At 39.4% G+C, this 25,619-nt stretch overlaps 1 protein-coding gene and 1 long non-coding RNA gene across 5 annotated transcripts in view; one reads left to right on the top strand and one right to left on the bottom strand.

Annotated features, from left to right (window-relative positions):
- Nucleotides 1-25,619, top strand: part of SOB (sine oculis binding protein homolog) — a 173,775-nt gene that overhangs the window by 17,015 nt on the left and 131,141 nt on the right. The gene's annotated exons all lie outside the window — the stretch shown is intronic.
- Nucleotides 2,579-4,660, bottom strand: LOC105478757 (uncharacterized). Its single transcript, XR_985425.3, has 3 exons — nt 4,552-4,660; nt 3,398-3,613; nt 2,579-2,713 (listed from the first exon to the last, which is right to left on the bottom strand). It is a non-coding gene; the product is annotated as an uncharacterized lncRNA (long non-coding RNA).

The following is a 25,619-nucleotide window of genomic DNA, read 5'->3' as shown; positions in this document are numbered from 1 at the left end:
CCTCTCCTCTGGGGTCTCCTGAGGGGAGGGATAGTTTTATAAAAGGGCATGTGGCAGGCTTGTTCTTCTACATGCCTTCCTCGAAATCTACTAGAGAAATCACCTAGATTAAGCTTGTCCAACCTGTGGCCCAACACAAATTTGTAAACTTTCTTAAAACATTACAAGTTTTTTTTTGAGATTTAATTTTTTTTTTTTTTCCCGAGATGGAGTTTCACTCTTCTCGCCCAGGCTGGAGTGCAGTGGCGCTATCTTGGCTCACTGCAACCTCTGCCTCCAGAGTTCGAGTGATTCTCCTTCCTCAGCCTCTCAAGTAGCTGGGATTACAGCCACTCACCACTGTGCCTGGCTAATTTTTATATTTTTAGTAGATACGGGGTTTCACCATGTTGGCCAGGCTGGTCTTGAACTCCTGACCTCAGGTGATCCACCTGCCTCGGCCTCCCGAAGTGCTGGGATTACAGGTGTGAGCCACCATGCCGGGCCCTAAAACAATTTTTTAATCTCATCAGCTATCGTTATTGTTAATGTATTTTATGTGTGGCCCAAGACAAGATAATTATTCTTCTAATGTGGCCCAGGGAAGCTCAAATGTTGGACACCCCTGAAGATTATGTATCTTCTCCACACAGAGTTCTAATTCCTGGAAACCTCTCTGATAGTTTTTTCTTTTCTTTTTTTAATGGAAATCTTTCACTTGTATGAGAATGTAATTCATTCTTTTATATTTCCTGAAAATTAGATGGCAGTGTATTAGATCTAGATGGCAGTGGGCTGAGTGTTATGTGATATTGCAAGCTGGGCTATAGGTATGTTTCACACAGAGAAGTTAAATAATATTGTATCTGGCTCGCTATAAAATGTTGGAATCATCCTAGAGTGTTTAGTTGTAATGCTGGTTATTTTTCTGTGTGTTGAATTGAACAATGATAAAACTGAGTTTCAACAGCAGTACTTACTATAACATACTAAAGCTAATGTTTGTGTTTTTATTAGGGAAGATAGGTATTTGGTTATGCGTCCATAAACAGTGAAGAAATTTGTAGATACAAGTTCCTCGGCTTATGTTATAGATATACTTGCACTGTATTCTAAGTGTTACTCTCATTTTCCTTCATGGTTCCTGCTACATTCTTTTGCTTGGTCTGCTACATTTTCCAGTAAAAATGTCCCTTCAGCCTGGCATGGTGGCTCACGCCTGTAATCCCAGCACTTTGGGAGGCCAAGGCCACCTGAGGTCAGGAGTTCAAGACTAGCCTGGCCAACGTGGAGAAACCCTGTCTCTACTAAAACTGTGAAAATTAACCGGGTGTGTTGGCGGGCACCTGTAATCCCAGCTACTCGTGAGGCTGATGTAGGAGAATTGCTTGAGCCCAGGAGGTGGAGGCTGCAGTGAGCTGAGATCATGCCACTGCACTCCAGCCTGGGTGACAGAGTGAGACTCCATCTCAAAAAAAAAAAAAATGTCCTTTCATATTGAGGTCTTAGATATGTCATTAAAATCCATTTACCTGTCAAAATCACTTGTAATTGTATTTGTCTACTAATTACTAATGTAATTGGTGTATCACATAAAGTTTGCCTTACTAATGTCCCTATTCTTCTTTGGTTGATTGTTTTGTGATATAGAGGGGTCCATATTTATTTCCCAAGGACCAAAGACATATTTTACATAGGCCAAGTGGGAAAAAAAGGGTAACTGATTTTGTAAATGTACAGTTTATGTTTGAATATATGCCCAGTGGCTTAGGGGAGGGGAGATGATGATGAGGGTATCAATAAGGTAGTATGAGTAAGTGACAATCACATGGGGTTCAGATTTAGACAGATTGGGTTCAAATCTAGGCCTTGTCACATACCACCTCTTTGAACGCGGACAAGTTATATAAGCTCTCTTCCCTTCAGTTTTCTCATCTGTAGAATGGGGATCCCAGCCCTACCTCATGTGGTTGTTGTCGAGATGAGATAAGAAAATGTACGTAAGGCTGGGCGTGGTGGCTCATGCCTGTAATCCCAGCACTTTGGGAGGCCAAGGTGGGTGGATCACCTGAGATCAGGAGTTCGAGACCAGCCTGACCAACATGGAGAAACCCCGTTTCTACTAAAAATACAAAATTAGCCTGGTGTGATGGCACATGCCTGTAATCCCAGCTACTAGGGAGGCTGAGGTAGGAGAATCGCTTGAACCTGGGAGGCGGAGGCTGCGGTGAGCCAAGATCGCACCATTGCATTCCAGCCTGGGCAAGAAGAGTGAAACTCCATCTCAAAAAGAAAATGTATGTAAAGCCCTTAGCATAGTGCCTGCCACACAAAACCAGACCTTTTTTCTTTTTTTCTGCCCTAGAGTTATCATGCAAATAAATTGTGCATAAGAAGGTGTACATCCAAATGCAAATTGATCTCTAAGATTTATTTGAGCAAAGCAAACAGCTTTAGAAATTAGCATAGCTGAGGCTAACATAAGTTTGGCATGCCAAAAAACCTGCCCTGGAGTTTCCTGGTGAGCCAGCCACGTGGAATTCAAGCACACAGCTCCTATTTAACTCTAATTCCACATCAGATCAGGAAATAAATATGTGAAGGGACAGAGGCCAAAAATTGAGCCTTGAAAGTCTTAGATGTAGGAACTCTGAGGAATTAGAAGCCAGAGTAACTGAACACCAGTGGTTTTATTGGTTTTGTGCTGTCTTCCATGGAATTCCAAGGCGCTCATCTGTTGAAAATAAAATGTAGGGAAGGACATGTTTAATTTTCTGTCTCTGCTCTCAACTTTGATTCTGTCCTACTCAAGGGTTCTATATGACAAGACAAAGATACAAACAGATTCTCTACTTTTAAGGAGCTTATTCTCTTAGTTACCAAGCAGGAACTTATAGTAAAGTTGAATTTTGATTTAGTCATACTATCTAGGGCAGGGGTCTGCAAACCTTTTCTGTAAAGGGTCAGATAGTATTTTAGACTTTTTAGACCATACTGTCTCTATCACAACTACAGAGCTCTTCTGTTGTAGCAGAAAGGCAGCCATAGATAATATAGAAAGAAATGGGTGTGGCTGTGTTCCAATAAAGCTTTATTTACAAAGAAGACAGTGGGCCGGGTTTGGCCCGGGGCATAATTTGCTGCTTGTGCTAGGGTAAGATTAGCCAAAGCCTCCTGATAGCAGGAAGGTGACTAGAGTTTCAAAGAGTCAGACTGTGGACTTTGCTGAGGTGCACTATGTAATATTTCAAGAAAGGAAGTACAAAGGCAGGAAAATAGTGAGTTTTCAGGGTGTTTGGTGAGCTCTGTCACAATATTTGTTGAATAAATGAATGAATGACTGATACTCAAATCTTATTGCACATATATAAGCATTTCACTGAGAAAATACTAATGTTTTGTCTGGATTAGTCCCAACCTGTTTGACCTTGACCACAGCTTCCTTGATAGTGAAATGAGGATTCCATCACTCTTAATTATCTGTGGCTAAAGTCAACAAATTATCCAGAACTTCCATCTAGTGAATCATTTTAACTCTTCCATTGCTGAAACTTTTACCAGAGTTGTGATTCAAGGTAATTGAGTTGAGATATGCTGTCAGTTTTCTAGCTGTATGTAGGTTAATGCGGCATTCCTGTGGGGAAACAAATAAAGGGTACAGTGGCTAGGAGCAAAAGGCCCCTTGATAATCAGCCCTTGAATAATTTAGCGTTGACTGTATCATGCAAGTTCACCTCTCCATATAGGGAAGATGAGGATCACATGTATGCTTTGGATTCCTGTGTTAGTGTTCAAATTACTGTAAACTGGCTATGTGAAAATGCTAATAATGCCTTTTATTTTATTAAATTTTTTAGACTTTATGAAATTTATTCACATTGATTATTTTATTTAATTTGGGCTTCATATAACTCTGGGAAATAGCATGTTAGATATTGAATTTAAAGAGCTGAATTCAAATAGGGTTAAATGGCTTTTTCAAGGTCACATGGCTTCTAAGTACTTGAGCCAAGACTGGTACTGAGGTCTTCTGACTCCTAATCCAAAATTCTTTTTAATGTAAATTGCCTTTTAGCATATTCTTACAAAATTTCCCTAGATTGTATCAGAATAATAATGCCTATTAATATACTACTTCCAGATACCCCAATGACAGGACATACACTCTCTTCCTGCTAAAAGTTACTTTTTCAAGTCTACATTTTTGGGGATACTCGATGAGTTCTTCCCTAACCCTGAGAATCTGTGGTTCTATAAACGTGGATGGCCCATAGGGGTAAAATTTTACAGTTCTTGCCATCATGAGGCAAGATGCTTCTCTTTGGGGTTACCAGAGGGCTCCATCCAGTCAGGCACTGTTTCCCAAGCATGTGTTTCATGTGCTGGGGCAGGCTTACCACTGGATCCTATCCATGTCTTGGCAGCCAGTGGGCCCAGTGGAATACTCATGATTGGGAACACGGTGATACTGCATTCACTTGGATTTCCACTCTCCTTTCTCACAGCTGCATACAGAATTGTGGGTGTAGCTTACTTCTGGGCCTGGAGAATTGCTCTTCTGGCCCTACCTACCCTTTTCTCTGGAGAAGGGGAGCTCCCGTGTCTTGGTGGTTACCACAGCATTGACCCTGCTCTGGCCGCACATGTGTGCATTCATCTTCCAACTCTGTGCTGCCTTTCCCCCAACAGAGACAGCCTCTGGCCCTTGGTATAGTTTGTGACATCACAGGCATTACTATGGTAACAGATGTGTTATAAACACAGGATAATAGCTTTGCTTTTGCTTTCCCCATCCCCCGCCCCCATGCAGTGAAGGGAATCCATGATCCTTAAATAATAATCACAGACTTTTTTGCAGACTCTAGGAAATGAACAGAATAAGGCTTTGCCATATAGGCAAGCCATGAAGAAAACTGTTATAAGAATATTAGAAAATAATAAAAGTATTGACCAACACTTTCTTTTTGTGCAAACACGTCTTTATTCTTTCAGTTTGAACAAATGTAAAAACCTCCTTTGCTAATTTAAAAAATCACATCATGAACATAATCTGAAGTGGCAAAAAATATATCAGAGAGAATTTTGAAAGATAGGTTAATTAAACTGTAACTTGGCTGTAATTCATCTCATGTTAGAGACTTTAGCATGGGTTCAACCCTTTGAGACTTCATTCGAAGATGATCATGCCTGTAAAGGGCTTAGGCATGGATTGTAAGAACTGTGCTGTAGTGAGTCTTCATTAAGATACTTGGCCTTCTCTGATTTTAATTGAGCATTAAATTTGGTCCCCTCCAAGTTTGATGATTGAGTTAAAGCACTAAAAAGGGATTTTGGATACACATCTTTGTCAAAGGCCTTATAATGGTCTTCACTGCTTTACAAGTGTAATAGCGCTTGGCTGCATTGACTGGCCATCAGTTTTCTGCAGTGGTAGGGCAGGTTTGGGTCTCCCCACCTTGTCAACTTCTGGTCAAAGTAGCCAGGGTAGACCCTGGCCCAGTTGAGACTCAAACCAGGACTTTTTCCCCTCTAGTTTCGGGTTTGCTCCATGACAACATTTTGCTCCCAATAATTTTTTTTTAAATTAATAAAACTATCAGTGTGATTGTTTTTGTTCACGAGGAAAAATGAAATGAAGCAACTTTTTCTAGTGAGAGCTTTCCTCCTGCAGAAAACACTGTATACCTAGAAAACCACATTTTAGATCTGAATCTTTTGACAGGTTTTCCCAGAGGCTTACAACTTGCCTATTCCAAGTCCAGAATCCCTGTAAATCTCTGAATACTTTAAAATGAAATGAAATGTGAAAAAAAGAGGGAATATACTTCTCTTTATGCATTTATGTGGCAGTCTTCAATGAAGTGTCTTTTACCTCAAATGAAAAGTGCCCTTATTCTTATTTCTTACCATGTTCGCACATTTGAAGTAAAAGGAAGAGCATGTCCACATGGCCCACACAGGTTTGTGTGGAGCAAGATAAGATCAATCCCCTAAAACCAGCTTGATTTCCTGTGTGCAGAAATGTCTTGTCTTTCTTTGAAAACAATGACCATTTCCTGTCCTCCAGGATGGTTTGCTTTTCAGTTAGTTTCCAAATTTGAGTTCTATTATAGTCAGGGAAATATGATATATTTTTTCAGGCAAATCTTGAAATTCCTAAGGGGTTATAAGAACTGGGCTCTAAGGAACCATTAGCTTAACGGAGAATATGGAAACAGTCACGTGATCTGCTAACCTCTGTATATAGCTGAGTAACTCACAGTTAATAAGCATGTTACTTTTTGGCTTTTATAATTCCGACATGGAGTTGTACTTGCAGGGAAATGGGAATGAGAATGTGGTTTGCATTATGGTTATTATTTATTTTATCTGTTATTCAATATTCTTGGGGCTTGCATATGATGATGTGTTCCAAATAGCCATTGAGAAAACAAGATTTAATCAAAATTGCTTTGGACTTTATTTGTCCAACTTTAAAAATATGATTATTAAATAAAATTACCTAGAGTTAATGGGATTGGGATGACTTACTATTTATGAACCAGTTGCAATTCTCAAAAAAAAAAGAAAGAAAGAAAAAGAGTTCACTGAACCCTCAGTTTTCCCAATCACTTAGGATAAGGACAGGAGGAATTAATGATGAATGGCAGAAATAAGAGTACTTAATAATGTAATGATATAATCTCATCATAGCTAATAGTTTCTGAGCATGTATTATGCATTGTGCTAATAGATTTATGTCATTTAATTTTCACAACTCTATGTGGATGCTATTATTAACCATGTTTTACAGATGAGAAAACTGAGGCCCAGAAAAGTTGAGCAACTTGCCTGAGGTTACACAGATACTGAGTGGCAGAGCTGATATTTGAACCTATACATTATGTCTCCTTAGCCTATATCCTTAACCACTGGATTATCCAAAACACTATGCCAGTATTTCAGTCAGTTAAGTATATACTGAATGTTCTTTACATTGTGCTAGAAATAAAGATATATGTCATCATCCGTGACTACCAAGAACTTAATAGTACTGTTGGCATATGATCAAAACATCATTGTAGTTTGACTTTGGAATGTATGATATAATTTTAGTTGCATATGGAGGGTGGATGGTAGGACTACAAGGGTAATTAAAGTGGAGTAGCAAAAAGTCTATAGGCAGATAATCAATAACTGTTATATTTATACAGCTGAGGGGAAATGGTGCCTGAAACTTAATATAGGCTAGAATATAGTAATTTAAAATTCAAAGTGATAAAAAAAGATCCAAAATGAAACCTGAAAATGTTAGCCACTATGATGTGGGTCCTGCTTTATTGTTCTCTTTATAGTTAAGGGTTCTTGAAAGTGTGTAAGGCATATTTTAGTGTGTTCTGTCATTTTTAATGCCAGATGAAATGTATAATTTGAGTGGTAGCATGATGTGGTGAAGACTGCCAGAGCAAGAACCAGGAGACCTGGGTTGCTAATGCCAGCTCTGCCATTTATTGGCCATGTAATCTTGAATAAGGTAGTTTCTCTAAGCGTTAGTTTTCTTGTCTGCAAAATGATGTGGTTAGCTTAGGTGATCTGTTACTTCCCTATATTTATAAAATCCTTATTTTGTGACTTGTATGGTTAGTTGCTCTCCTGATTTTATGATTTGAGGGGGTATGTTTTAATATGCTTTGATATGTACTTGTTAATTGAACAGATATAAAGCAAACTGCGTATATGTATAGTTATAGCAGCCAGAAGTCTGAAGAAAGATTTATGCTGCTTGAGACAACTTTTAATGATTGTTACTTTTTACTTTGAACAAATAGTGAATGAAATAATAAGATTTAACATTTTTTAAGACACCAAGTGCTAGAAAATATGAAATGTGAGTAAATAAAAAGGTTCATATGCTATTAGAACTAATCATTTTGATGTTATGCATAGTGATTACTAGAATAATTCCCAGAGTTTCTTTGACAGAGACATCACATTAGTTTAACTTACCAAAACAGACAGAAGAAATAGAAAACTTGAGTAGTCCAAATCTATTGAAGAAATAAAATAATTGAATCTTTTCTACAAAGAATATTCCAGACCTAGATGGCTTCAATGGTAAATTCTATGAAACATTTAAGAAAAACAACAACAACAGCAACAAAACCAAAACAACAACAACAAAAAAGAAGTTGGAGAAACTTTTTCAGAGAATAGGAGAAGAAATAAATACTTAGACTTATTTTATGATCTCAGCATAACATTGATCACATTACATGCCAAGGTCATTGTAAGTAGGGGAAACAATAATTTAATGTAATTTTATTACATTAAAATTGAAAACTTCTGGCTGGGTGTGGTGGCTCACACCTGTAATCCTAGCACTTTGGGAGGCCAAGGTGGGGGGATCACTTGAACTCAGGAGTTTGAGACTGGCCTGGGCAACATGGCAAAATCCTGTCTCTACTAAAAATACAAAAATAAGCTGGGCATGGTGGCACATGCCTGTAGTCCCAGCTACTTGGGAGGCTGAGGCATGAGAATTGCTTGAACCTGGGAGGTAGAGGTTGTAGTAAGCCAAGATTACAACACTGCACTCCAGCCTGTGTGACAGCGAGACTCTGTCTCAAAAAAAAAAAAAAAAAAAAAAAAGGAAAACTTCTGTTCATCCTGAACATTGATGCAAAAATACTGAGCAAAATTATAGCAAACCAAAGCCAATAATATATACAAAATGTTAATACATATGACTATTTAGAATTTTTTTTCTAGGAATGCAAGGTTGGTTTAAATTTTAAAAATCAGTCAATATAATTAACAAAGTAAAACCTCTGTTAAGGTAAAACCGTTAACAGAATAAAGTAATAGCTGCAGCAGCAATTTTGATAAAACTTAGCACTATAAATGATTTAAAAAACTTTTGGCAAAGGAGGAATAGAATGGAACTTCCTTAATCTGTCCAGAGGTATCCACAGAACACTCCACAGCCAATATTATACTTAATAGTGAAGTATTGAAAACTTTCCTCTTGATACCAAGAATGAGATTAAGATGACCATTATTGGCCAGGCACAGTGGTTCCTGCCTGTAATACTAGTACTTTAGGAGGCCGAGGCGGGCAGATCACTTGATGACAGAAGTTCGAGAACAGCCCAGCCTTCAGGGCAAAACCCAGTCTGTACTAAAAATACAAAAATTAGTAGGGTGTGGTGGTGTGCTCCTGTAATCCCAACTACTCGGGAGGATGAAGTGGGAGAATTACTGGTACCCAGGAGGCAGAGGTTGCAGTGAGTGGAGGTTGTGGTGAGCTGGGATTGCACTATTGTACTCCAGCCTGGGCAACAGAGCGAGACTCTGTCTCAGAAAAAAAAAAAAAAAAAAAAAGAAAAAAGAAAAGAAAGACCAGTATCTCCCACTTATATTCAATTTTGTACTGGTATTAACAGACAATTATTTAATAAGGAAATAAAAAGAAGTAGGAAACTCAAGATTTGTAAGATAGAAATGCTATTTTGTATAGACCTCCCTACAGTCAATCTGCAGGTTAACTATTATAATTCACGACTCAATTTATCAAAGTCTCTAAACACTGTCAATATCTGCATATCAATTATATCTCTATATTCCAGCCATAAAAATTTCAAAAATGAACCTTAAAATGTAATTTAAAATAGTATTAGACACATCAAATACCTAGGAAAATAATCGCACAAAATATGTGTAAGATTGTTACACAGAGAATCATAAACATTCCTGAGAGAAATTAAAGAAGACCTAAATGAATAGAGGGACATGCCATGTTTATAGATTAGAGACTAACTATTGTAAAGAGGAAGATTCCTCCCAAATTGGCTCTATATGTTTAAATCTAATTCTGATAAAAATCCTGCATAAAATTTTGTGGAAATTAAAAAGTTGTTTTTAAAATGTATATGGAGATGCACAGGAGCAAAAATAGTTCAATCTTGAAGAAAAAAATAAAATTGGAAGACTTATACTCTTAGATATCAAGATTTATTGTAAGGACAGAATAATTATGATAGTAGGCAATGATGCAAGGATATGTGTATAAACAATTACAACAAGAGTCCAGAAACAAATCTAAATTGATACTTGACTCATGATAAATATATTAGTCAGCTCAGGCTGACATAAAATACCATAGACTGGGTAGCTTAAACAACCAAAATTATTTTCTCACAGTTCTGGAGACTGGAAATCAAGATCAGAGTACCAGCAGGGTCAATGTCTGGTGAAGGCTGTCTCCTTGGAGTGTAGATCACTGCCTTATTACTATGTCCTCATGTGGTGAAGGGAGAGAGAGAGAGAGAGCAGGCTCTCTGCTGTCTCTTCTCATAAGGGCACTAATCCCACTGGACAAGGGCCCCATCCTCATGATCTCATTTAACACTAATTATCTTCCAAAGGCATCATCTCCAATTGCCATCATATTGGGGTTAGAGCTTCAACATGTGAATTTGGGGGACACACAAACATTCAGTCTATAATGACAAAGATGACATGGTAGAGCAGTGGAGAAAGGATGGTCTTTTCAATAAATATGTTTATGGAAAAAAATGTATGTTGATTCTCTACTTCACGTCATTCATAAAAAGTTCTACATGAATTGTTGATCTAAATGTGACAGGTAAAACAATAGAGCTTCTGGGGAATACCTAGGGGAATATATTTATGATCTTGAATACACCAATATTTCTTAAACTACATACATAAAGCACTAACCATAATGGAAAAAGTTAATTAAATATAATAAAATTAAGAATGTTTGTTGATTTTTAAAAATCTTTCAGGTTGCTTGGTGGATACAATGTGCATTATTCCAGTGATGGATACACTGAAGGCCTTGACTTCACCACAGTGCAATGTATCAATGTTGTTAAATTGTACTCATATCCTATGAATTTATACAAATAAAAAAAGAAAAAAATCTTTCAAAAGAATGAAAAAACGAATCACTGAGTACCAGATGATGTTAGTAATGCATTTCCCTATAAAAGACTCATATTGACAATGTATAAGGAACCTCTGTCAATAAAAATAAAACAGCTCAATAGAAAAATGGGCAAAAATGTAAACAGGCCCTTCATCAAAGAAAATATCCAAGTTATCAATAAACATGAAAAGTTTTTCAATCTCATTACTCATTAGGGACATCAGATTTGAAATCATAGTGAGACCCCAGTAAACACATATGAGAATGGCAAAAATGAAGAAGATTGACAATACCAAGTTTGAGGAGGATATGGAACAACTGGGACTCTCATGCATAGCTGGTGAAAGTGTAAATACATATAACCACTATTGAAAGCTGATTGGCAATATCTATGAATGCTGAACATACACATATGCAATAATTTATACAATTAAGTATTCTTGAAAATGTATAAGGCAATAATTCTGTCTTAGGTAGGTTCTCAACACAAATGTGTATATATGTAAGCCAAAGGCACATAAAATAATCTTCATAGCATTTATTCATAATAGCTAAAAACTGGGAACAACCCAAACGTTCACCAGCAATCAAAAAATACAAAAAACTAGCCGGGCGAGGTGGCGGGCGCCTATAGTCCCAGCTACTCGGGAGGCTGAGGCAGGAGAATGGCGTGAACCCGGGAGGCGGAGCTTGCAGTGAGCTGAGATCCGGCCACTGCACTCCAGCCTGGGCGACAGAGCGAGACTCCGTCTCAAAAAAAAAAAAACATACACTTGGGATTCCTTAGATGGGCTTAGGTGGGTATGTGTAGGTCCTGAAGTTGACTGTGAAATTGTGTATATATCATATGTGCACAATTTAGGAAAGGCTGGTTTTTTTTCTTTTCCTCAAAAAGATCCTTGTCTCAAAAAATGCTAAGAATTCCTGCCTGCGTACGAGATCTAGATTTCCATCATTTTTAAGAAACGTTTAAACTCCTCCTAATTTAAGCAACTAAGCCCTGGAATGTAATTTAACTTTTTAATCCTATATTTAGTCTGTTCATAGCTTTCTCAAATCAAGTAGAATATTTAAAATCTCATCATTCCTTATTATTAAGGAATTATCACCAAGTGAAATGCAAATGTATCATGGTGAAGCCTAAAAATTAAGTTATAGGCATAAGACGTAAATATACCCCTCTGTGGTCTACTTTAGAGCTGCATTTGATATGGTGTAAAGTAGAGAGTAATTAGGGGACACTGGATGAGTGACAAAAGTAGAATATACAATATCTCTATACCAGTGGTTCTTATCAGGGGGTGACTTGGCCCCCAGGGGACATTTGGTAATATTGAGAGACATTTTTGGTTGTCACGGCTGGGAGAAGGGGTACTAATGGCATCTAGTGGGTAGAGGCCAGATATGGTGCTAAATGTCTTGCAATGTACAGGACAGCTCACACAAATTATCCAGCTGAAAATATGAACAGTGCTGTGCTTTAGAAACCAGACTCCACAGTGATGAGAGGTCTGTGTGTGGGACTCCTCTTGTGTTCCTCTTCAAATCCTCTTGACCCCACGTGTTACTCCCATGATTGCTGTAACACTTTGACTGGCTTGGGCTTGTGCATTCTGAAAGTTACTTGCCTTGCACCTGTGGCATATGTCTCTCGCTTCCTGCTCTGGGACTTCTCTGACATAGCAGCATGGGCATCCCATGTGGATCCTTTTGGCGTTCACTTACACATTTGCAAACCGGCAGTGTAGGGGATTAACATATTATATCATCAGGGCATGAGAGTTGAATAGATTTTTCCTTCGTTTGTCCCCTGGGTCGATAGTTATGAAATGTTTTCATAAACTCCAAAGAATTACCTCTGCCATTGAACACCAGTCTTCCTTAGCAGTGGCTGACTCAATAGCACATCCTTCTGCTGGCTCTTTCTTCTCCCTAGGTTCATTTCTCTTGTCCCTCACTCCTACTTCCTGGCATCACATGCCCAATAAAGCACCTACATGCAAGTCTTTGACTCAAATTCTGTTTTCTGGGAAACCCAGGATGAAATACCATGTGTATGGAAGTCCACAGTGAAAGACCAGAAATTAATGGAAGAGAATATAAAAAAGTTAAAATTTTATGAATATTTGTCTTTTTCCCTTTAAAGTCCAGCATGAATATATAATGAAAGAGTAAAAAGAGAGCACCAGATTCTCAGTGGCACAATAATGGAGCACTCAGAAAGGGCCATTTCTAAAATTGTCCTGTCTGCCAAAGAATTTTCTAAGCCTCTTATGATAGGGGTAAGGAAAAACAGTGGTGGCTACACAGAAAGAGAAGAAACAAAGAAACTGAGTCAGAAGTTCGAGTGAAAGAGGAAAGAAAAAAGAATATCCTTTGCCTCAACTCCTTTAAATGGATTGTGTTATTGTGAGAGCTTTAGAATGCTAGAATTTTACTTAGAAGAAACCTAGAATATCATCTAATTAAATGTTCCCTTTTATGGAAGAGGAAATGAGGTCTAGAGAGGTTAAATGACCTTCTCAAGGTCACTCTGTTGCCTTAATGGCAGAACCAGGACCAGAACTCACTTCTGAAATGGGGACACAATCTAATCGTGGATTCTAAATCACATACTTCTGTGATTCCGGAGGCAGCCCAGAACTTCTCTTGACATTCTCTAAACTCTTTTTGGAGTTATGACCTAGCTAGGATAATACTTTCAGGATACCCTGTCCCAGGTCAACAAGGAGCTAAGACGCTAACAGGAAATGAGAGGAAATGTCAGCTGTGCCTTTCCTTTCTTGTTAGAGGGTGGCCGTGTTTCTAGCATTTCTTGTTATTCTAGGGACAGTCCCAGTGCTGACTTCTCAAAGTTCCTGTTTTTGGTTTTTTTTTTTTTTTTTTTTTTTTTTTTTTTTTTTTTTTTTTTTTTTTTTGAGACGGAGTCTCGCTCTGTCGCCCAGGCTGGAGTGCAGTGGCCGGATCTCAGCTCACTGCAAGCTCCGCCTCCTGGGTTTACGCCATTCTCCTGCCTCAGCCTCCCCAGTAGCTGGGACTACAGGCGCCCGCCACCTCGCCCAGCTAGTTTTTTGTATTTTTTAGTAGAGACGGGGTTTCACCATGTTAGCCAGGATGGTCTCGATCTCCCGACCTCGTGATCCGCCCGTCTCGGCCTCCCAAAGTGCTGGGATTACAGGCTTGAGCCACCGCGCCCGGCCAAAGTTCCTGTTAAATGGAGAAGACTTAATTGATTAACTTGACCAAGGAGAGCGGTAATAATGATCCCGTTCTGTTTTAGGGCTTTTCACTGGTGTTTCCCTCTAAGACAACTTTGTTCTCAAAGGCAGTGCCCTTGGCTTCCTCCCACTATTTCCCCACTGGGTATCCAACACCCAAGGTGGACCCAGTAAGAATGCTTTCCTTCTCCTTATGCTGAGGCCCCAGGTCAGATATTTTATTCCAGTGAGCAAGACACATATGCTCCTGTCTTACCTGGCTCACAGTCTGGTGGAAGAGATAGACTTTAAAACACACACACACAAACAAAAACAAAAACAAAAAACAACTCAGGGAAGTCTTGATAATTACCAAGTCCAGAGTGCTGTGGGATCTGACCAGGTTTGGGGTCAGGGAAGGTCTCCCTAGGATGAGGTTTAAGATAAGGTACAAGGGACTGAATTCATCAGTAGGACTAAATTGGCAAAGGAATTTAGGGTTGTAAGAGAGGAAGCAGCACATGTAAATACTGAGTGGAGGGAGGGCCTCAAGGAAGCGAAAGAAGCCAGAATCCAGAAAGCAGACAGGTGAGAGGCTGGTGTGGTCTTAGGAGCCATGGAGGCCATGCCAGGAGTGCCACTTTCTTCTTGAGGGCAGTGGATGCCACTGAAGGGTTTTGAGCAGGTGAGAGCAGTGGTCATATTTGTGTTTCAGAAGAATTTTCTAGATGCAGAATGGAGAGTAGGAACTACATGACAGTGAGTTCGGAGGCTACTTGTAGTATGGGCAAGAGATATTGGTGGCTTCACTGGGATTGAGAGCAACAAATTCCATGAAGATAAGGCACCTAGAACAGTGCTTCACATATAAGTAGACTCGATAAGCATTCATTGAATGAATGAATGATTGGGTGTAGTATGAAAACTTTTTTTTTTTTTTTTGCGGCAAGGTCTCATTTTGTCGCCCAGGTTGGAGTCAAGTGGTGCCATCACGGCTCACCACAGCCTTGACCTCCCTGAGCTCAGGTGATCCACCTACCTCTGCCTCTTCAGTGTCTGGGACTATAGGCATGCACCATCATGCCCAGCTAATTTTTGTATTTTTTGTAGAGATGGTGTTTCGCCATGTTGCCCAGGCTGGTCTCAAACTCCTGGGCCCAAGCAGTCCACATGCCTTGGCCCCACAAAGTGCTGGGATTACAAGCATGAGCCACCACACCCAGCTGTATAAAAATGTTTAGGAGGATCTGCTGATTAATCAAATGTGGGAGGCGAGAGAGAGGGAAGAGGCAGGAAAGATGCTGGGTTTCTGCCATCAGGTAACTGGGTAGATTACAGGGCCAGGAACTGAGGTGGGAAACACAGTGAAGGGGACTGGAAATGGAGAGGGATGTGTATGCAGCTGTGGACTTGACTTACTAAGATGTCTGGGAGGCAGTTGGACATAGTAGCTCACGAAAGATAATTTTGTTGATTTGGGAATTGTCATATTATGGATGGTAACTGGAGTCACAAGAATACATAGTGCAGCTCAAGAGGGATATGTAAAGAGAAGAGAGTGCGCTGAAGGATTTCTTGTTAGTGTTGCTCTCTACTTTTCCCATAGCAGGACTATTTTGGCATGCTGTGTCTCATTACATTCCAGAATAGGGATTGGCATGGGGCCCCTTCAGAGAGTCCCTCAACCAATCTTTGCTCTAAGGAATCTAAATAAATATTTAAAGGTGGGAAGAGTGAACAGTGAAGTAAATTATTTTGTTGAAATGTTCTAGTAGGTTCATCTTGGTTCTTTTAACACATTTAGTTGAATGCAGTTCTGCATACCCTTCAGCCTACTGAACTTGACTTTCTGGATGTGACTGCAGTTCAGGGCACTGAGGGAAGAAAAGGGGCTGAGGAGGAGAACAAGCAGTGCTGTCTATGAGTGCTTAGTCCCTCCCAGGTGTCCCCTTGACACCCAGTCTCTAGCCTGTCAATTTGCCTCCCCTAGGAGGTGGCCCCACGTGGCCTGCTCCTTGGCAGGACTGGCTGGAGCACCGAGGAGGGACTTGGCTTGCTCTTCTGTCACGGTGGGCTGCTTGTGCTCCCCTCCAGTGGAAATGCTAACACCCTCCCATCTACAGTCACCAACACCTCTGGCTCCTATGACCTCTCATGGTGATGGAGCCCTGGGAGCAGGACAGGCTTGTCCTTGACCATTTTCTCCTGCACGTTGGCATTTTACACTAGGGGCAGCCATGGGAAGCTCCTTGAGGCCTTGTTAGTGTCCATGCATGTCTTGTTAATCAGTGTATTTCCAGCCCCTCATACAGTGCCTGGCATGAAATTGAGTAAAGAAATGAATCCTCTGTCTACCTCTGGGGAGATTTGTCAACCACTGGGGGACCCATTAAGTGTAATTATTGGGACAGTCAGATCTCAGAAGGGGAAATGAGCCCCTCAGTTAAAAAGCAGATGACAGAAATGCTTTTCTTGTTCTGAAGCCCTGTATAAAGCAGCTTGACCTTTTAGTCTTCATATGCTGCCACCACTTTTGTATCTCTTTGAAGATGGTGCCTCTCTAGGCAGGGCAAGGCCTCAGAATTGATTTTCTATGAGTGGTGGGTTTACTGGAGCACACTTTTTGATCGGACTCCCTTGTCCCTCGTCACAACGTTCATTTGTGAACTAGATGCTGAGTAGACTTCAGCCATGTAGGAGAGAGAAGTTTAGCGGACAGCAAATCCATGATTGCAGCATCATTGTCCCAGGACATCTTAAATTGCTCAGAGGTTCAGATTGAGGGCCCAGGGATGGGGATACGATTTTACTTGAGCATCCTGTCTATGGCAGCCACCCAGTGAACATGAGCTATTCGGTCTGTATTACTCTCTCTTTGCCTTGTTATTGATTTCTGCCATTTTCTCTGTAGGGCTTTATAGGAAAAGGATTGCCTTCTCTGTATTTGATGCGAGTAACAGACACCATGGGACTTTGTGGACCATGGGTGTCTTTAATCAATCTGAACGTGCATATTGAGGACTAGTAGGTGTTGATCAGCGTGCCCAGCACTGGCCACATGGCTGCAGGCCTTGTCTTTCTGCCCAGTGCAGGCAAAGGAGGCTCCTGGCAACTGAGGATATAATTGTGGGCAAAAGACAAGAAACCTTCCTGATAATTAATGACCCACATGGAAATGCTCATGCCTCAGTGCTGATGTAGGGCAGTGGAGCAGCACGTTCCAGGAAGCTTCCTCAGATGTCCAGTCTTGGGAATTCTCTGTGAAAAGACATGTCCACTGTTGAATTTGTGAAATATGGCACAGTCTGTCTCCTTTTCAAAGATTCTTAATTGTACATTGGTGGAACCAGAATGTCCTGCTGTAAAGAGCCTGTTGTTTAACTTTGTGTAGCCTGCTGTTTTCCATTCATATTTAATCATGGAAGTCTTTTTTAAAAATCACATCCACGTAAGTACCCTGTGGGCTTAGTGTTCTGTGGAATGTGCTTTGGTAAGTGTTGCATACAGGACTCTGGGTTTTCCTTACTCTAAGGCTCTACCTTTTTCCTTTCCTATTCCAGTTTCTTAGGGTGAGTACGTAGGAAAGACAGACTCCACAGTGAACACTGAGAAGCAGAGGCGAGGTTATCAAAAAAACTTACAAGAAGAAGCTGCTTCACTGGCAAGTCAGTGAAATTATGGGGAAATACTCAAATTAATGTCAGGGAGCTGGAGGCACATGTACTTAGTAGTGTCCTGTTAAATAATCCAAGTTCAGCATGGTATTCAAGAGATAATTACAATTTTGTGACTTCATGAGTCTCTCCTTTTGCTCTCCTTCTTTATTGGAGTACGGGAGAATAAATGAGGAAGGGACATTGACTGTAAAGCAACTTCATTTTGTTTGAATTTGACTCTGGAGTCAACTTCCCCAAGAATGCTGTGGACTTTTCCCTGGTCTGCTTTGACTAGAAACATGGGAAGATGAATACTATGAAATTTCAGTTATTTCTGGGTCGGCAACATTTCTACATTTTGATAATTGATTTCATCTCATTCATAAATCTGTCCTCTTCATTTCTGCTGTCACCCTATAGGTTCAGGACTTCATCCCTTTTCCTCTGCAGCCATTTATTCATTTGTCCATTTATTCCTTCATGTAGCATGAATGCTGCTCTATGTAAGGCACTGAACACACAAGACAGAAAGAGACATGGACCCTGCTCTCACTTTGCTTACTGAGGCGTCTAGATGTGGAACTGGATTCTAGTCTCTCCAAATTCTGATCCATCCTGTTACTCCTGTTGGAATAACATTTCTTAACACATCTCTGATCCTGTCATGTTCTTTCCCCCCCCCGCCGAGACGGAGTTTCGCTCTTGTTGCCTGGGCTGGAGTGCAATGGCACCATCTTGGCTCACTGCAACCTCCACCTCCCAGGTTCAAGCGATTCTCCTGCCTCAGCCTCCCAAGTAGCTGGGATTACAGGCAACTGCCACCATGTCTGGCTAATTTTTTTTTTTGTATTTTTAGTAGAGACAGGGTTTTACCACGTTGGCCAGGCTGTTCTCGAGCTCCTGACCTCAAGTAATCCACCCACTTCGTCCTCTCAAAGTGCTGGGATTAAGGTGTGAGCCACCGTGCCCAGTCTGTCATGTTCTGTTGAGAAACATTTGGGAGCTTCCTATTACCTGTGGAATAAAGATGAGCTGCTTCCCTCCCGCTATGGCAAAATGACATCCATGAGACTCCTTGTTCAGGCCCTATCAGCTGCTGTCTAATCTACTTTTCCCTTCACACAAGCTTGGTCAACTGGATGACTGCAGGATTCTTGCCCACTTCAAGCCTGTCTGCCACTCTCTGGCTCCTGTAGTTCTTCCGTCCTTTCTCTCCTCTGTAACTCTCCTGCCTTCCAAATCCTTCAAGATCCAACCCAAATGCTATGCCCTCTGGAGTGGCTCTCACAACTGTCTGAAACTCTCTCTTACTGCATTCTGCCTGTCATAAGATGAGCCACACACTTCAGGTCCTGTCCAGCCCACATGTAATTCTTTCTGGAATCACATCCTTTATATCTATATCTATGTCTATGTCTATCTTCATAATATGAATGTAAATAATTTAAAATTGGATAGAATGTTCCATTAGAAAATTGAAAATTAATTTTAAAGTCTGTCATTTTTCTGTAATTTTGTATAATACATGCTCATTCCTTTTACTTATTGAACGAATTTTTAATTTATGCATAGACTATTTAGATTTTACTTTGGGGTTAAATACTACTATGTTTAGAGAGGAGTGGACTATTTAAATTCTTGAAATAACTTCAAATCTGTTTTCAAAAGAAAATTAGGAATAATTTTAGATACTACAAAGACTTATGTAGTATTATGGACCTTTGTCATTTAATTGCATTATCCGTTTAAGGAGAACTAAATTCAATAAAATTTTATTATTTCAGACACCACTCTTTGGGAATTCTTGATAGTTCAGTTACCAAAGTGGCAGACATTTTTAGTTGTTGCTCTGATAATTTTTAAATGAGCAAACTTCTCAGGCACTTAGGAAGATCCACCCATGTGTGGATAGTTAATGTAATAATTACAAAGAATTCCCATCTATTAATTACAGAATATCTGGCAGTGCAGTGATATATTTGGCAACATCTTGTCAACTATTAATTCAAGTTAAGTACTTTTTTAAAAGAATAGCTGTAAGTGAGGCTTTTATTAATTCTAATGGCTTTACTCTTAAATAATCTAAGTTAGTGAGATTTAACCAATTACTGGGTTCTTTGTATTCAAGGATAGTGGTTCTACAGATGTCATCCACAAGAGGGGATGTGATTGAAGAGACTGGTGCCTGGTCACTGGGCCTCTCCAGATTGTATACAGCTGACACCTACCCTTTTCTTGTGGTTCTAATTGCCACTCCTTCTAAGGAAGGCTCATTTACATATAGAATGTGCATATTTAATCTTATTTGATCCTCACCGAAGCTGTAGTTAGGGTGGGCATTACCAGTCCTTGATTGACTTACTCTTGTCACACACAACTAGAAGGGGCAATATTAGTACTTTCAGCAAAGTCCTCTGTCTTCATCTCTGTGCATCACCACACTGTCTTTCAAATAGTAGCAACTTAGGTTTGCAAATCAATGTACATCTACTACCTCATTTGCTTATAAAAAGTCACCCCCTTGAGATTGTCCTAAGTGGATCTGCGTGTTGCTTTTCTTTTCTGGCAATCCTTAGCTATATGCCATTGTCTACTGTGTTTCATATTCATACTTAAAAGGCACTCTGAACATATTTGACATATTCTACAGTGTCATCACCCTGTCCACACCACCTTCCTTTGGCTGCCCTCAGGTTGCTCTAGCTCTTTGCAAGGCTAGAGATTAGCTAAGTAATATGTCCCAACTCTCCCATCTTTGCCTCTCTACCTTTCTGATTGGAACCCTATCCTCAGCCCTTCTTCCCATTCCTTGTAAAAACATATTCTTCTGAAAGAATCATTCATTTCAAAACATAAATCATTATTTACAAGTATATATTGAGCCTCCTTGCTTTCAGGGAATTTGTGTTTTAATGGCTCATAAGAAACATTTAGCCAAAGAAATGACCTTCTAGTGGTAGAATTTAATCTTAGTGAGCAGCTGAAGGATAATTTTTTGAAGCTAGGATATTCTTATTGGCACCCTTGAAATTACAGAGGTAGGGGGTCTCCCATTTCAACACATGGAAAGCCGGTGGTATCCATGTCCTGCTGGGATCCCTGCTCCTTACAAAAGAAAAGGCTGGCAAGAGTATTGCTTGCCTGTGGGTATAGTAACTGCTTCTTGAGATCCACATATTATTGGGCCTGTCTTATCATTTAATGTTTAAGTAGCACTTGCTGGTGCAAGTTATACAGAGCGTTTGCAGCAATTCCATGTCTCATAGTCATAAAGAAGTAAAGGCTTGCGCTGTGGGCCTTTAACTTGTTTTTTAAAAATCAATAAACAAATATTGATTAACACTTCAGCCGTCTCCTCCAAGACATTTTGACCTTTTTGATTTCATTTTCTTTGTGTATTGTTGTGTTACTGAGCAATGTGCTGTGTAAGTTGCAAAATCTGTGACAGCTTTTAGTCCTTTTTGTGGAGAGAGGTCTATGAGGATGGTTTATAGTCTTACTGCTTAGAAAAGCTGTGGTCTCTAAGGTGTACTGGTCAAGAGCTTGGGCTGTGGAATCAGGTGGCCTGGTTCTCAGTAAGGCTCTGATATGTACTCATCGTGTGATTAGGAGCAAATTACTTAACATATAAACTCACTTTCCCCATTTGCACAATGGAGATTAATGTTAGTACCTGCCTGGTTGGTGGTGGTTGTGAAAAAGATTAAATAACGTTGAAATGAGCCATGCACTGTGTGGGCACCTACTAAGTACTGCTAACAATCATTATGTTCTTTGTGGTTTAGTGGTCCCAGTTTTCTCTGGGTCTCCTTGTATGTTCACTCCTAGAACACAGGGGATTGTACAGAAGCTCCTGGTGGGCTCTGTAGAAACTTTAGCTTAGATTGCCGTAAAGTCTTTGGAATTGAATTACTTCAAAGAGGAATTTCTTTCTTCACAGAAGCTATAGAGAAAGCAAACTTTAGTTTCTTGTCTGCTTTCCAGGCCTTTATTCTGTTCTTAAATATAGCTGCTGCAACAAGTAGATTGACACAGTGCAGCCCGGCCATGGGCCATTTCATGTCATTTCATGGCATGGGGGACACACAGGAGTCTCCTCAGACTGCCTTGTAACTTGTCTCAGATATAATCCAGGTCTTTCATTGATTATCTGGATGTGTGCATTCTAGGAACTGTTGGAGGAGATAGATGTCCCAGCAAATACTTTTGGAATTTCCCCTCAGTCTTGGACTCCCATGAAAGTTACAAAGGGGTGGTAAATCTACAGTTTAATTGCCTGGAGTCCATTAATGCCCTACTGATTTTCTTTGGGTGCTGGTCAGGTAAGTTAGTATACATGTTTATAGCCAATTTAAATGCCCCAAGAAGATCGCTGACCAATGGCCATCCTTATTTTTTAAAGTCACCAGATAAGGCAATTTCTCAAACAACTTCAGCAGGGCATTCCAGAAATGCTTGATCTCATACTTCTCTGTACTGTGATAGATAAATACAATTTTGATTTTATCTTGGAGTAGTTAATTTGAATTTCTGGGATGTAAAGTAGAAAAATGTTCTATAGCTCTTTAAACATTAGATTGGAAAGAAAATGCCTTAAACATTCTGTTTAATTAAATTCTAAAGAGGTGGTACAAATTTTTCATGATTAATTGAAATATGCATATTTTGACTGATACGTATTTATATGATATTATCGTATGAAAATTTTATTATGTTATACAAAGCGTTCTCTGTGGGAATGTGATTTAATGCTGTAAACATTTTACATTTGTCAGTGCATTGTTTATTATAAAAATGCACAGGCTAATGGCTGTAAGATAATGTAATGTAAAAATCTGTTACGTGAATCTTCTCTGAGGTAATCTCAAGTCTCTAATGGCACAGACCGTTAGCCAAAATGTAAGATAGGTAATTAGGTTTTCCCTAGCTTGAAGAAATATTTTTTTAAATAGAAAAAAATTTAAAGCAGATCAAGTTAGAAAAGTTAAAGTGCTGAAACCTTCTATTTTGCCATTGTAAAGCCTGCATTTCATTTCCATGTTTCAGGTAGAAAGAGATGCAGATGTTGAAGTGGACTGATCCCTTTGGCTTTAACCACTTAAGAAGTGTTCACTTTTCTAGGGGTGCAGTCATAAGATAGGGACACCATCTCATGTCTGGTGACAGAATTTTGAACTATAGTTTGACTGACAATATTAATTTAGATAATCACAGTTCTTTATTATTTTTTAAAATGTATTACTGATATAAATGACTTTTATTAATCTAGAATGCCTGAAATATCGGAAAATGTTTTTTAAATTTTTTGAATAACCCAATTATCAGACTGTTCTTTGGATCATTAGCTGCTGATAACAGTTTAATACTAGAAAAGGAGAAATCCGATGGGCTTTTTCCAAAGCATATACCTTTATGAAATAGAGTTGCGTGAAAAACTGCTGGGAATGTCGACTTATTTAACAAGGCAGATGCTAACCATCATTCTAGAAGTCTTTCCAGCTGCCAGATATAAAAGTGCACAATTTATATGGTCTCATCTCATGTTGTTGCTTTGTAGTAAGAATGATTTGTAAGAAATAATCTGTTTTAAAATTCTACCTTTTTGTTCGTTTATTTGTTAGGTCCATTGTAAGAAAGTATTCTTGCCTCCCTTTAAAAAATGACAAGTGGGTCTGTCTGGTGATGATGGATTGAAGCTTGAGAAAGACCCCGGAGCTGCCCTTTGGCCTCAAGCATCATTCCTCCAGGCCAGGCCCAAGCTGCACGCTAAGCGCCTGGCCTTGTGAATAGCTTTGCACTCTATTCTTTCTTATGTCAGTGTTGGTCCATTATAGCTGAAGATCTAGGACTTAAACAATTTTATGCTTTGTTTCCCAAATCAGATTATTTAAAGGAAGAAATAATGAAGGGGATCTAATGCATGTTCTAAAATGGCTCCTTGGGAAGTGGGGTCTCCTCTTTAAACTGTGAGGCCAGGTGATTTCCCGCATAAATTTTTTTCCTTACAGATTTCACCAGAATCAAGCTTACTGCCAGTGGATCATTTATGAGAATTCTGCTGTATCTTCTTTTTCAGGAATTTAAGATTTTAAAGCATCTTATCAATTGGGAAAAATAGAAACTATTAGTTGCTATCTAGTTTAGTAAAGACAGGTGATTATTTTAAAATATATGCTCTTTCTAATCTAAGAAAACTCCTCTACACACTAAGGTAAATTATAAAGCTTTGCTAATTTTTCATACCATGTAAAATGTTCATATCTAGAGAGATGCCATATTAGAGATCATGTAAAATATAAATAAAAGCTTACTTTTATTTATTTTTAAATTTTTTTTGTTAAGGATATTCCTGAAATATCAAAAAGCTTGCTTTGAACAGAGCAAATTATTAAATACAGTAATTGTTTGACATTTGAATTTGTATTATGCCATTTAAAGAAAGTTATCAAAAATGTTTGACATCAAAGGTCATTTTTTATACTATCTCATTTGATAACAATAGATCACAATATGTAATTTGTGAAATACAAAAAGGTCATTAGAATGGCAATATTTATTCCATTGAGGTAAATAAAACGCTGCACATAGTTCTGAGTGCTGATGCTCAGGGGGGAAAAAAGCCGTATCACTGCACTACAAATTAGTTTGCTTCTAATTTTGCAGGCTGATGACCACACTGCCTCAAACCAAATCTTTTCCCTGGAAATGAAATGATTGCATGACAGACTCTATGAACCCTGAATATGTCAACACTCGTGGACCAGGCCTTGCTTAGCAATTAGTCTTTGGGGGATTTTATCCAGAAATCAGACAACACTATACTAGTGCTTGTTGGGGATTTTGTGATTACCATTCATGTCTGGAGCATGAGTGTGGGATAATAATAATAATAAAAATTCCATAAAGGAAGAAGAGATGTGGCAGTCAGTCTCACACACACACACACACACACACACACACACACACATACACGCACACACACACTCACTGTCAATTGGGAGGACAGAGAAAACTCAAGATGTAGCAAAAGCTGTTAAGAGGCAACAAGGAAATATTACTTAGGTGTCTACTTAAAGTCCTTTTATTCACCCCTACCCACCCCTCAGAGAGGCCAGTTTTTCCCAGACCTGAATATCACCATCATAATTTTTGTCATAACTTCTGACTACCCGCACTATGATTTACTGAATATATTTTACTAATTGACTCACTTTAAAATCCTTTCTTTGTTTTAAGCAGTAGTATTTGTGATATCATGGGCTCATTATGCTAGTTAAATTTGTTTTCTTCTCATACAAAGGAAAAGAAATACAATTTAAATAGTGGAAATGTTTGCAAACCGCCTAAATTCATTCTGAACAACCCCATGACATGACATGAGGGGCTGGGAGGACCACCAATCTGGCTGAGAATGATCTGACATTTCCATTACCATCCCTCCATCCAGGGCCCATGAAGCACATCACATGGAGGAGAATTTCAATCAGGCCTGCATCTCCCTTAGGACACCAGCGCCGGAAGGCTGCATTGTCAGAGTCTGTTCAGCGAGCCAGGCTTGTCCCTTTCCATTGCCAGAATCTGGCCGCGCACATCTTTCCTTTTTTGACTAAGAGCATTGCTTGGGAATTATTACATTGCAAGAGTAAACAATAGCACATATCGTTTAACAGTAATAGGGAACATGCCATGGTTGAGCCTGGCGCCTGGTCAAGGTTCACATAAGGGTGTTCCATTTGTAAGTTAGCACCCTACAAATTGTCCCACCCAGTGCAGATCCTGCAGGCTTTCACAGGACCTTTGAAGAAACAGGTTATTTTACAAGCTTCATTAGTACTGGGGCTGGTTTAACTAGGCAGA

This window comes from Macaca nemestrina, chromosome 5 (genome assembly GCF_043159975.1).
Source record: "Macaca nemestrina isolate mMacNem1 chromosome 5, mMacNem.hap1, whole genome shotgun sequence".
NCBI classification, from domain to species: Eukaryota; Metazoa; Chordata; class Mammalia; order Primates; family Cercopithecidae; genus Macaca; species Macaca nemestrina.
The sequence above is the reverse complement of the archived record's forward strand: the minus strand, read 5'-3'. Positions and strand labels throughout refer to the sequence as shown.